The following is a 13,130-nucleotide window of genomic DNA, read 5'->3' on the forward strand; positions in this document are numbered from 1 at the left end:
AGCCATCCACGATTTTCTCACAAAATACAGTCCCACGCATATATCCAAGGCAGAAGCTGCTGACCTGGAACAACCCATATCCCCAGCTGAAATAGATGTGGTTCTAAAACAATTAAAGACCGGCAAGAGTCCCGGCCCTGATGGCCTGACGACTGGTTATTATAAAACCTACTCTGAAACCCTCAAACCACATTTCCTGAAGGCATTCAACTCCCTGTCCTCAGACAATCCCCCACCTAGAGACCTATTAACAGCACACATAACTGTAATACCCAAGCCCAATAAGGATGCATCTCAAGTATCGAACTACCGCCCAATATCATTACTGAATGTTGATCTAAAAATTTACGCCAAGATATTGGCTAACCGTCTTCTGCCCCTCCTGCCACACCTCATCGCACTAGACCAGGTAGGTTTTATACCTGGCAGGGAGGCTAGAGACAATACAACTAAGGCGATTAACATCCACAGATGGCTAACTTCTACTCAACAACAGGGGTTCTTCTTGTCTCTTGACGCGGAGAAGGCATTCGACAGGGTGGCGTGGGACTATATGTCAGCAGCACTCAGAATGATAGGCATACAAGACCGTATGCTACAACTTATAATGGCACTCTACGCCTCTCCTACCGCATGGGTCCGTGTTAATGGACACCTGTCGGATGCCTTCTCCGTGTCAAACGGGACACGTCAGGGATGTCCGCTTTCACCATTGATTTTCATCCTTACCCTGGAACCACTTCTTCAACGCCTGCGCTCTAATCCAGACATCAAAGGAGTCTACATCTCAAAAACTACATATAAGCTATCTGCCTTCGCAGATGACATTCTCCTGTTCCTGACTGACCCCCACACTACACTGCCTAATTTACTTAAAGACCTCGACACACTCCGCTCCCTAACCAATTTACAAATCAACTTCACAAAATCCGAAGCCTTGAATGTCTCCTTACAGAAGGAGACCCTAGCATCCTGTCAGTCCAACTTCCCCTTCAAGTGGACCCGAGAGGCAATTACCTACCTAGGGATCCGTATACCAGCCCGCCTATCTGATCTATATATCAAAAATTACATACCAATCCTCCAACAAATTCAAAAAGACCTTAAGTCTTGGTCAACGGGTATCTTCTCCTGGTTCGGGAGGGCGTCGATAATTAAAATTAACATTCTCCCAAGAATACTTTATGTCTTGCAAACAGTCCCCATCCGCTTACCGCAAGCTTTTTTTGCATCATACCGCAAGGCGTGCAGTGAATTTATATGGGGTAAAAAACGCCCTAGGCTTAGTTTTGAAAGACTTTCTTTGCCAAAATCGAAAGGTGGCTTAGCTCTCCCAGACATTGCCAAATATCACGAGGCATGCCAACTATCTAGAATAATTGACTGGAATGTCCACTCCCACACTAAAGCCTGGACGCAAATCGAAACGGAATTCTCAAAAGTTCCAATTAAACAATTACCGTGGACTCCCTCGAGACAGATACCTATGGAATGCACGCAACACCCCTTGATCTCTTCCACTCTCCATTCATTTATGAAAATGTGCCAAAAACACCACATTTCCTCTGTCCCAGGACCCTTAACTCCAATCCGTAATAACACGGATTTCCCACCGGGAATTCACAATACATTCCTTAAGGGTTACTGGCCCCAAGATGACATTAGAGCAAAACATTTTTTCTCGGGAAATGCTTTCCTAGCTCTTACTAGTCTACCTACACACACGTCCGGAATTCCCCTTCCGTCGTGGACATACAACCAAATAAGGCACTTTCTTAACCACTCCCAAAAATCTACCGATTACTCCAGACGACTCACACCTTTTGAAGCCTTGTGCTCCAAGACGGAACCACAGAGACATATGATTTCAGAAATTTATGCTCTCCTTTTCTCTGACCACAGCCCCAAATCCAACATAGCCACTCAAAGTTGGGAAAGAGAATTAGCATTGGATCTATCAGACCAAGAATGGGAAAACATATACTCCTACATTCACAAAGGCTCCATTAACGTATCAGTACAGGAAAACGGTTTCAAAATCTTCTCTAAATGGTACAAAACACCCCTTAAACTACACAAAATTTCCCCGGCAATTCCCCCCACATGTTGGAGATGCTCAGAAGGAGAAGGCTCTATGGTCCATATATGGTGGTCCTGCCCACTCATTCAACCCTTTTGGAAAGAAGTCCAACGTATTACCGCTTACATTACCACATACCAGATTGAATTCACCCCTGCCCAAATGTTGCTGCATCACTCCTCCATCCCAAAAAAAGACTACCACCGCTCCCTTGCCATACACATGATAAACGCGGCAAAAATGTGCATCCCGACTCTATGGAAGTCATCCCAACCCCCTACTATAGCAGACTGGCTCAAACGAATATCAAGAATAGCCGAAATGGAAGAACTGATTCATCAAGCCAAAGATACGCCCTCTAAATTCAGAACCATATGGTCGTGCTGGCAACACTTCCAAACGACAGCAGAATATGTAGACCTGTTGTCCTAAGATCCTTCTCGGTCGTGTGGGACTCTGTCGGAGGCGGACTTGATATACTCGATATACTCTCTTTTTCCCTTATATCTCAGTTAATCTCCCCTTCTTTTACACCACCCGTCTCATCACCCCATCCCATACATAGGCCTACACTTGATAATACCCACACCACAATCATTATACTATATCCGCTCCACCCTTTCCTTGCCCACCTACTAATTTGAAACTTCTTCCTCCCTCTCCACACGTTAACAACGTTCATCACCCCATACCCAACTGGTGGTAGGATTGCTTGTGGTCCGGAGACCGCAATCCTACCTCAAGTTAACTCGCCCAGAAACAATATACAATGAATAACGACATTGCACACAAAGACATTTCCAGGACACCACACCACTAAATAACAATTAAACACTCAATGGAGCATTCACGCAATCACATACACACATACCTGATGAACACTTGTCACTGCCCACACCACCTATAAGATACCTGATTGAGACAAACAATAACACATAAGCCCCTGGATTGATCCACTCTCCCGTAGCTTTAAGTCACCGCACACTACACTCAAAGACCTTGCTGGATCCCCAAAACAAAACACACTCACTGACTTAATTCTGGGCGCAGACTTTCCTGTTTGATTGTTTACTGTTTGAGTTTGGTTACTTACGGTTATGTCACACCTCTATACATTAACAAAGAAATTGCACTGGCTGTATAAGTATTGCTTAAATGTTCAATGCTCCATGAATTTCAATGCAATTCATTTTATTACTTCTTATATATCTTCACTCTGTATTGCTTCTGTATAACATGATTTCTATTGACAATAAAATTGATTTGGAAAAAATATTATACACACACATACATACATACATACATATATATGTACATGCATACATACATATATATATATATATATACATATATACATTATTATTATTATTATACAGGATTTATATAGCGCCAACAGTTTACGTAGCGCTTTACAACTTGAGGGTAGACAGTACAAATGCAATACACTTTGATACAGTAGGAATCAGAGGGCCCTGCTCCTTAGAGCTTACAATCTAAGGTCAAAAGATACAAGAGGTAATAACTGTGGGTGATGTATATATGCACACACACACACACACACACACACACACACACACACACACACACACACACACATATATATATATATATATATATATATATATACACACACACACATATACATACATACACATTATATATATATATATATATATATATATATATATATATATATATACACACACACACAATATATATATATATATATATATACATATATATATATACATACACACACACACACACATATATATATATACACACACACACACACATGTATATATATATATATATATATATATATATATATATATATATATATATATATATATATACACACACATATACATACATACATACATATATATATATACACACACACACACAACATTCCAGTATGATTGTACAGTAAATCTGATTAGTAGAGATCAAGCTGGATTTCTCAGTCACCCTGTGCACCTATTAGCGACACAGGGTGACTTAGATGGAGGGATTCTGGGTTCCATGCCCCCCCCAAAGTGTCTCCCGTTCCCGTCTTCACAGGGAAAATTTATGGTGGAAAGTGCAGTTTCAGCCAGTCTCTTAGCTTGGAAAAGGGTAGAGAAAGGAGGAGGAAAATGCCTTACCACCCTAGGCTACAGGTTGTGCGTTTCTAATGCAAGATGCTGCAAGAGAAAGGAGCCACCCTGAAACAGGAAACTGGGCATCGGTCATGGCACCAGCTTATACTGGAACATAGGCAAGGATTTAGGCAGAGTTCACACTGCCGCACAGAGCTGTTCAAAGCAGGGGTCTGGTGTGCCCCCATTCACCGTTTCAGGTTCCGTCTTCAGTCCAAATTTTTGGCTAAATTCAAACCTGAAACAGACCAGAAGACGCACAGGACTCCTGTGCAATTCGCTCCAGAGATGTGTGAACCAGTTCCATAGAGAGCCAGTCACAATCTCCTGACATGCGAATTGGATGCAAAGGCAACCCGCATCCAATTCACAATAGTGTGAACCCAGCCTTAGACCTCAGGCACACAGCTTAAAAAAATGCTAGACACATTTAGGCAAGTCTAATGTTTGAATGTTAATGCAATCGAATGGCTAGAGTTCTGGCATTCAGTGAGGCTTAAACAGATGCCCTATGTGCATGAGGCCTAAAAGATAAAGTCGTGCCAATCTGAACAGTTCCATCGCCCGCAATGGGGTACGACTTGTCATGCGATTTGGAACTGTCAAATCATATGACAAGTCGTTTCGGTGTGAATGGGGGCTGAATGCTACTTTAAAGCATATCTAAATACAAGAAGTGGAATGAAACATATTGCAGTTTGCCAGTCCTTAGATGTGGTAGCTGCATTGGTTTTCTGTTTGCAGGCTTTTTTTTTTCCACCTGCTGATCCTGCTAGTGACACACCCCCTGTCCTAGGCCAACAATGGTCACTCATTGTACTTCTTCTATGGAAAAGCAGCATTGCTACCCTAGGGCGGGCATGGGGGGGGGGGGGGGGGGGGCGCAAGAGCTACACAACACTTTTCCCTCTTCACTTCTTCATATCATGGAGTCATGAGTCCACATCGACATTTTAGGACTCATAACGTTATTTTATAATTTAGGATTTCAGTGGATTTCTGGTAGATTCAATATCTTTTTGCACTTCTTAAGCTGGCTACACTGTACAATTTTCGTGAGGTCACACCTGAACACTTTTACTTTGTGTGCAATCAGTCAGGCCCTTGCATTACATAGTTGAAGGTATATCTAAAGGAAATCTAACAACAAAAGTTGTATAGTGTGTATCCAAAACAGATTTAAAAAAATGTTTTTATTAATTGACCAATAGTGCACAAATAAGAGAATCTCATTGTTAGGGTTTACTTACATTTTAAGGGCCCCTTCAGACCTATGTAATGTGGTGAGACATGCCTTGCCATAATGCATAGCAATTTGTCTGTACAGAAAGTGCTAACAGACCCTCACAGCAGCACATCAATGTACTACAGGGAGAGCCGTACTCACCCAGGCAACTGGATGCCCTTAGGGCCTGTTCTCAACAGAACACAGATGCGGGAAAGGAGCATTTCCATGCACGTTTCCCACACTGCCCTTGCTAGGCACGTGTGGGATCACAAATCACGGTTTCAGCAGAGTCTTCTTCCCCTCATTGTATGCCACGATCTTTGGAGGTGGACAATTGCTTGAAACTTATCACAGGGAAACCTATAAGTCTTGATGTTTGGACCACCCTACGACAGATGCCAGTCTCCTAGGATAGCACGCTCATTGCCGACGTTGTCAGGTCTAGAAAAGGTGGCAACACAGGCTCTTACATTATTCCAACATCCTAGAGCTGAAGCTGTGCTAACAGTGCTGGAGTTCTTTTTTCCTCATTTTGAAGGATGTGCAAGTGAAAGTTGTTATGGACAAGACTGTGGTCTCATACATAGCCAACCAAGGGGGACCAGGAGTTTTTCTTTGCTTCAAATTTTAGCAGAGATATTCCAATGGGCAGAGGGGAATGTCACAGACCTTGCATGGGTCAGAGGCAGAGCTGATTCATGAGTATACCTTTTAGTCAGAGGTTTTGCCTTCTTTTGTGGCAAGCAAGGCCTTAGGCCCCTTTAACACTTGTGCAACCTGAAAGTCAAGTTATTTTGACGTGACTTGAAGCAACGCCTGTGTAATCCTGAAGTCTATGGCCCTCAAGTCGCATCAAAGTCGGACCAAAGTAGTGCAGAGTCTACTTTGAAGTCGCACAGATATGAACGGTACTCATTGGAAATCATGGAGTACGACTTGTCATGTGACTTTGCAGCCCCAAGCTGCAGGAAAAGTCGCACAAGTGTGAAAGGGCCCTTAAAAGAGAGTTTCTAACCCTTTGTCTACATAGTCCTTATAAACAGGAAAGTCTGCATTAAGAACTGTCAAGGTCACTGTATGGTAGGAAACAGCTGGGTCTACAGTCGGAACAGACCACCTCTTTAAAGCCTTTTTTCACACAGGCTTCATATAAGAGCAGTGTGAACAGCAAGCTTTGACAAAGCATTTGAAGAGCTTTCAGCAAGCTTTGTTGAAGCTTGCAAAGAATTATTCTGCTCCAGTATGTAAACGTTAAACACAGATCCTTATGGGAGCATTAATTGCCACTTTAAACAAGCTGCTAGCAGGATTCAGAACTTCTTGAAGCTTGTTAAAAACCTGCAAGCAGTTTGCTTAAAGTGTCAATCAACACTCCATTAGGATCTGTGTTCAACATTTACAAATTTGAGTTGAATGGTACTTTTAAAGCTTCAACGAAGCTTGCTAAAAACTCTGCAAATGCTTTGTCAAAGTTTACTGTTCACACTGCTCTTATAAAAGCTGAAGCCCATGTGAAAAATAGGCCTAGGAACCACTCAACAAGGTATTGCTGAGCAAAACATTTGATGGGGGTAAAGATCTTATCAGGATGAGAATAGCCAACATATAGTGAGTGTATAGGATCAAATTTTTCAGAACAAGGTCTCTGTAAGGAACAAATATACCAGTGACCTTTGGCAAGGTCAAGGCAGGTAGTTGCAGCTTTAAACACTTGTGTATCGAGTCCCTAAGGATAGATATATACGAGGAGAGGCCAATAAGTTCTTACCCTCACCAAAATCCAGATGTGCTAGGGATCTGAAATGTAGTTCACCGACTCTTCCTTCATTACATATCCACCTCCTATGGTTACACACTTCTCACACCTGTGGAACAGACCTTTCATATCATCTGCGTAGAAGCATGCAGATTTGGAGGAAAATCGAAGTTACTTACCGATAACGTTTTTTCCAAGAGTCTTTCAGGACAGCACACTTGAGAGACCTCGGCACCTCCCTTCTTAGGAAGCACCACCTCCACCAGATCTTTAAGTCGCCCCTTCCCTCCAGCCCGTCAGTTTTTGCACGAGAACCTCCAGCCAGTCTAGGGAGACATAAGAACACATCATAACAACCTTCATATTCCTGATGTTCTCACATCCTAGTAGCAAGACAAATTTTTGGGTGGGTGCCGGTGCTGTCCTGAAAGACGTCCTGAAAAACGTTACCGGTAAGTAACTTCGATTTTCCCTATTTCGTCTTTCAGGACAGCACACTTGAGAGGATAAGCGAGCACTTACGCTAGGGTGGGACTACTGCCTGTAGAACATTAAGCCCAAAGGCCTGGTCCAGGGCAGACAATAAGTCCAGTCTGTAGTGCTTAACGAAAGTCTTAAAAAACCTGGCCACGTTGCTGCTCTGCAGATCTGATCGGGTGTAGCACCAGCCCACTCTGCCTGTGACGTTGCCATGGCCCTAGTGGAATGAGCCCTAATACCCTCCTGGACTTCCACCCCCTTTGCTATATAGGCCTGACTGATAGCCAACCTTAGCCATCTGGCTATAGTGTGTCTAGAGGCTTTGGAACCCTTCCTAGCCCCCGAAAAAAGAAACAAAGAAGGATTTGGATTTCTTAAACTGTTCCGTAATCTCCAGGTATTTTAATGCACATCTCCTGACATCTAACCTGTGAAAGACATGCTCCTATTCCTTCACAGGATCTGAACAAAAAGTGGGTAAACAGATTTCCTTGCTTCTATGAAATTCAGAAACCACCTTTGGAAATAAGGCTGGATCGGTTTTAAAAATAATCCGATCAGGAAAAACTTGAAAGAAAGGTCTAGAGAGGGCTTGTAGCCCACTCCTTGCAGTAGTGATAGCTACTAAGAAAACCGTCTTGAGGGTTAAACACTTCACCGTACAAGACTCAATAGGCTCAAAAGGATCCTCTGTAAGAGCCTGCAATACTAAGGATAGATCCCATACCGGAAAGTAGTGAGAGCTAACTGGTCTCTGCCTATCTAAAGCTCTAAAAAACCTGGATATCCAAGGATTTACTGCTAACTCTTGTTCAAGGAATACACTTAAAGCCGAAACCTGACCTTTAAGGGTACTAAGGGCCAAACCCTTGTCTGCCCCACTCTGTAGGGACTCTAGCACTGCTACTGGACTGTGAACACTAAAGGAGCGCTCTGCGCACCAAGAATTGAATTCCTTCCAGACCTTCAAATAGATCTTGCGCGTCTCTTCCTTCCTAGAATTTAGAAGAGTTGTTACCAACCCTTCAGAAAACCCCTTACTTCTCAGCATGTCCTTTTCAGTAGCCAGACTGCCAGATTCCACCTCTCCACCTGAGGGCAACAGATTGGACCTTGATAGAGTAGGTCTTCCCTGACCGACAATATCCAAGGTGGTTCCACCGCCAGCTTCTTTAGGACAAAGAACCATGGCCTCCTGGGCCAGTTTGGCGCTATCAAGATCAGGGTCGTGTCCTCTGATTGGAATTTCCTCAAGACTGCGGGCAACAGAACAGGGAGGAGGGAAGTCATAGCATTTGGAAAAATGCCAGCTCTGAGACAGAGCGTCCACCCCTATCGCCCCGTCCCACCGGTTCAGGGAGAAGAAGGAGGGGAGCTTTTGTGTTCTCTCTTGAAGCAAAAAGGTCCAAACACGGGACCCCCCACATCTGGATAATCATCTTGTAGATGACCTGACTGAGGACCCAGTCGCTCTCTCCCTGAACTTCCTCGGGCTGAGGAAGTCTGCTCTCTGGTTTAACTCCCCCTTTAGGCGAACTGCTGATAGTGAGAGCACCGTGACCTCGGCCCAACTGAAAATTGTTTCCGTCAGAGCCCAAAGGGAACCGCTTCTGGTGCCCCCGTCGGTTGATGTAAGCAACTGCTGAGGAATTGTCTGAGCGGATCTGCACATGATGTCCCTGGAGCTCCTGTTGGAAAGCCCTGAGAGGCAGAAAAATGGCCCTCAGTTCTTTCCAGTTCGAGGACTGTCTTGCGTCCTCGACTCCCCAGAAACCCTGCGCCAGACTCACCCCCAGGTGTGCTCCCCAACCTGTGCCGCTTGCATCTGTTGTAACGATCTTGGACACTGGCAGTACCCATTCCAGACCCTGCGATATATTTGTTGCCTTCCTCCACCACCACAGGGATCTTTTTACCCACACTGGAATGAAAATCACCGAGTCCAGGGACTTCTGAGTGCTGTCCAAAACTTCCAGAATGAACAACTGTAAAGGGCAGAAGTGCAACCCCCCCCCCCCCCACCTTACTGCTGGGAGGGCAGCTGTCAGCAATCCCAAGGCTGACATGGCCTTTCTTATGGAGATTTGTTGATTGCCCTGTAGAACTGCCAAGGCTCTGTCTACTTTGCAAATTTTTTCTTCGGGAAGAAAAACTCTCCGTTGGTTTGAGTCCAGGATGTAACCTAGGAAAGTAATCCTCTGGGATGGAACCAGGCTGGATTTCTCCAAATTTAAGAGCCATCCCAGATGTCCCAACATACTCCTTGCTATCTGCAAATCCTGGACCAGCTGCTCCGGCGAAGGAGCAAAAAGGAGAAGGTTGTCCAGGTATGCGATCACTGATATTCCCCAAAGTCGCAGAAAGGCCAGAGCCTCCACCATAACTTAGGTGAATATCCGGGGCGAAGAGGATAGCCCAAAGGGGAGGGCTTGAAACTGAAGATGTACTATTTCCTCCCCGGACCTGACTGCCAGTCTGAGGAATCTCTGACTGTCCTCTGCGATCGGAATGTGCAGATAGGCGTCTTTTAGATCTATGGACGCCATGTAGCAATTCGGAGGAAGCAGCGTTTTCACATAAAAAATGGAATCCATCCGAAACTTTTTGTAGGAGATTGATAGATTCAGGGGTTTCAAGTTCAGGATGAGCCTGAACTTCCCTGAAGGTTTCCGAACCACAAAGATGTGGGAATAGAAACCCCTGCCTATCTCCCCGGGTGGGACACGTGAGATCACATCCTGCTCTTCTAGATCCTCCAATGAGGCTAGTAATGCCGCCGCCGCCTTCTCCGCACACTTTGGCAAGTCCGTAACTAGCAGCCTGTGTGGGGGGAGCTTGAGAACTCTAATCTGTACCCCCTCCTTACAATCCCTAGTATAAACGGATTGGAGGTAACTGACTCCTACAGTGGGAGGAAGGTCCCCAGTCTTCCTCCCACTGGGGTTTTCAGGAGGGCGAAAAATCGCTCCCCGGCACCCTCTGCCCTTGTTGGTCCAAACTTTTTTCTGAGACTCTGCTCTCCGAAAATTAAACTTCCTTTGCGAGCGAGTCTTCTTTTTAGGCTGTTCCCCCAACTTTTTCTTTAAAGGGAAGGCCTTCTTTTTATCGACTGTTCGATCAAGGACAGCCTCCAGATCCGGACCGAACAGTAAATCCCCCGTGAAAGGGACTCCGCAAAGCTTGATTTTTGATGCATTGTCCCCTTGCCAGCTTTTTAACCAAAGAGCTCTCCTGGCTGAATTGGCCAAAGCAGAAGATCTAGCAGACATGCGGACCGACTCCGCTGAGGCGTCAACAATGTATGCGATCCCCTTTAAAAGCATTGGGAAGGAGGAGAGAATCGTCTCTTTAGAGGTCCCAGCTTCAATATGAGCTTTTATATGTGTTAGCCTGTGCTCCATGTTACGTGCCACCACTGTGACAGCCATGGCAGGCTTAAGGTTGCCTAGAGAGGAATCCCAGGACTTTCTAAGTAGAGAATCCATCCGCTTGTCAATGGGGTCTGCTAGAACCCCCATATCTTCAAATGCCAAGTTTGTTTTTCTGGATACCTGAGAGAAGGCTGCATCCAGTCTAGGTGACTTGTTCCATACAGCAGCTTCATCCTCTGAAAAAGGGAATCTGCGCTTTAATGCTCTAGAAAAGAAAGGTTTCCTTTCTGGGTTTCGCCATTCCTTTTAAATGGTGTCTACTAGGACCTCATGTACTGAAAAGACCTTTTTCTTCTGCTCTCCAAGACCCACGTACATCCGATCATGTAGAGACAGATTTCTTCTCCTCTTGGATACCTAGGGTGGTGTGGATTGCTCCCAAGAGCTCTTCCACTTCCTCCAAGTGTTTGTATCGGGAGGTTCTGGTGGACTCGCCACCCACCTTCTCTCCGTCTGATTCTCTTGAGGAATGTGAGGATGCACTATCTGGTTCATCCTCCAAAGCCTCTCTGGTACCCTCTGGTAACCCCTCACTGACGGAGGGACCTGAAGGACCAGGTGCGACATCTTGCTGCGCTGGCAGAGGACTGGCTGTGGGCTGTATAGGCTGAAAATTTTCAAACAGTGCTTTAAAAGATTGAAAAGTGCTGGAAAGCTCTTTAACAGAAGCTGCCAGGTCAGAGCTTTGTTCCGTAGAGTGTTCTTGACTAAGCCCTCAATGCACTTATTGTACAAAACCTTCCCTCAGGACTCCCCTAAAAGTACTCCTACACGATGGGCACTTTCTTTTGGACACATGTAAGGGCTTGGTCTTTTCAGCCGATTTGTCCTGAAACGACAAAACAAGCCCCGCACAGCATCAGCAACAGTTTAAAAAATAAAAATCATGTGACTAACACCAGGAGTGCACCCCCCAGGACCAACCACCACCAGGGTCCCAGACCTGCCTCTCCTCCCTCAGACCACTAAGAGGGGGGTTCACCCGTGGAGCTAAGTGGGAAAATGGTAAGGGAACAAAACCCCAGGGTTCCACTTACCTTTGTGTGGCTGGTGCTGGCGTCACCCGGCACAGAACGCCCAGGCCTCCACATTGCCCAAGGGAGGACAGGGAGCGCAATGCCACTGCAGGTAACAGACTCCCCAGCCCTGCTGCTGTGTATGAGAGACCTCTGTCTCTCCCTTCCAAGATAATACCGGCCTCAGCCTCCCCAGTTGAAATAGCCCAGGTTCCTAGCGATGTCTCCTTGCTGGAGGAAACACCAAAACTGATGGGCTGGAGGGAAGGGGCGACTTAAAGATCTGGTGGAGGCGGTGTTTCCTAAGAAGGGAGGAGCCAAGGTCTCTCGTGTGCTGTCCTGAAAGATGAAATAGGGAAAGCCAGTTATCAACCGCAGTAATGACTGCCTCATCATTGTGGAAACGTCTTCCACAAAATGTTTCTTCAGCTTTGGAAACAGTAAGAAGTCCACAGGTACCAGGGCAGGTGAGTAAGGTGGATGGGGCAGAGATTCATAGCCACAATCGCAAACAAAATGACAGTTGGTACAGGTCCAAAATGCTTTGTGCACATTCCACTCGTTGCTGTTTTTGTAAAGAGGTCAGTAACCTGGGAACCCAACGTGCAGCCACTTTGCTCATATGTAAGAGGTTATGTAATATGTTGTAAACTGACCCCCCTACTAATGTTCACCTCCCTAGCTAAGAAATTAATAGTCACACGTCTATCTTCAAAGCACTAGTTGCTCAACTTTTGCCCCCGCACTTGATTCTGTGGCAGTTGACAGATGACCTTCCCTTGGTTCCTCCTGTATATTTGTACGGCCACACTTAAATTCTCTCTGGCATCGTTTCACAGTCTCATATGATGGACAATCCTCTCCATACACAGCTGACATCTCTTCATGGATTATTTGGGCAGATTTCCCTTGAAGATGGAGAAACCTAATCACAGCTCAGTATTCAACTTTGTCCGACGTGACACCTACACCATTTCTCTTGGCTCTAGCTATAATTC

This window comes from Aquarana catesbeiana, linkage group LG03 (genome assembly GCF_042186555.1).
Source record: "Aquarana catesbeiana isolate 2022-GZ linkage group LG03, ASM4218655v1, whole genome shotgun sequence".
NCBI classification, from domain to species: domain Eukaryota; kingdom Metazoa; phylum Chordata; class Amphibia; order Anura; family Ranidae; genus Aquarana; species Aquarana catesbeiana.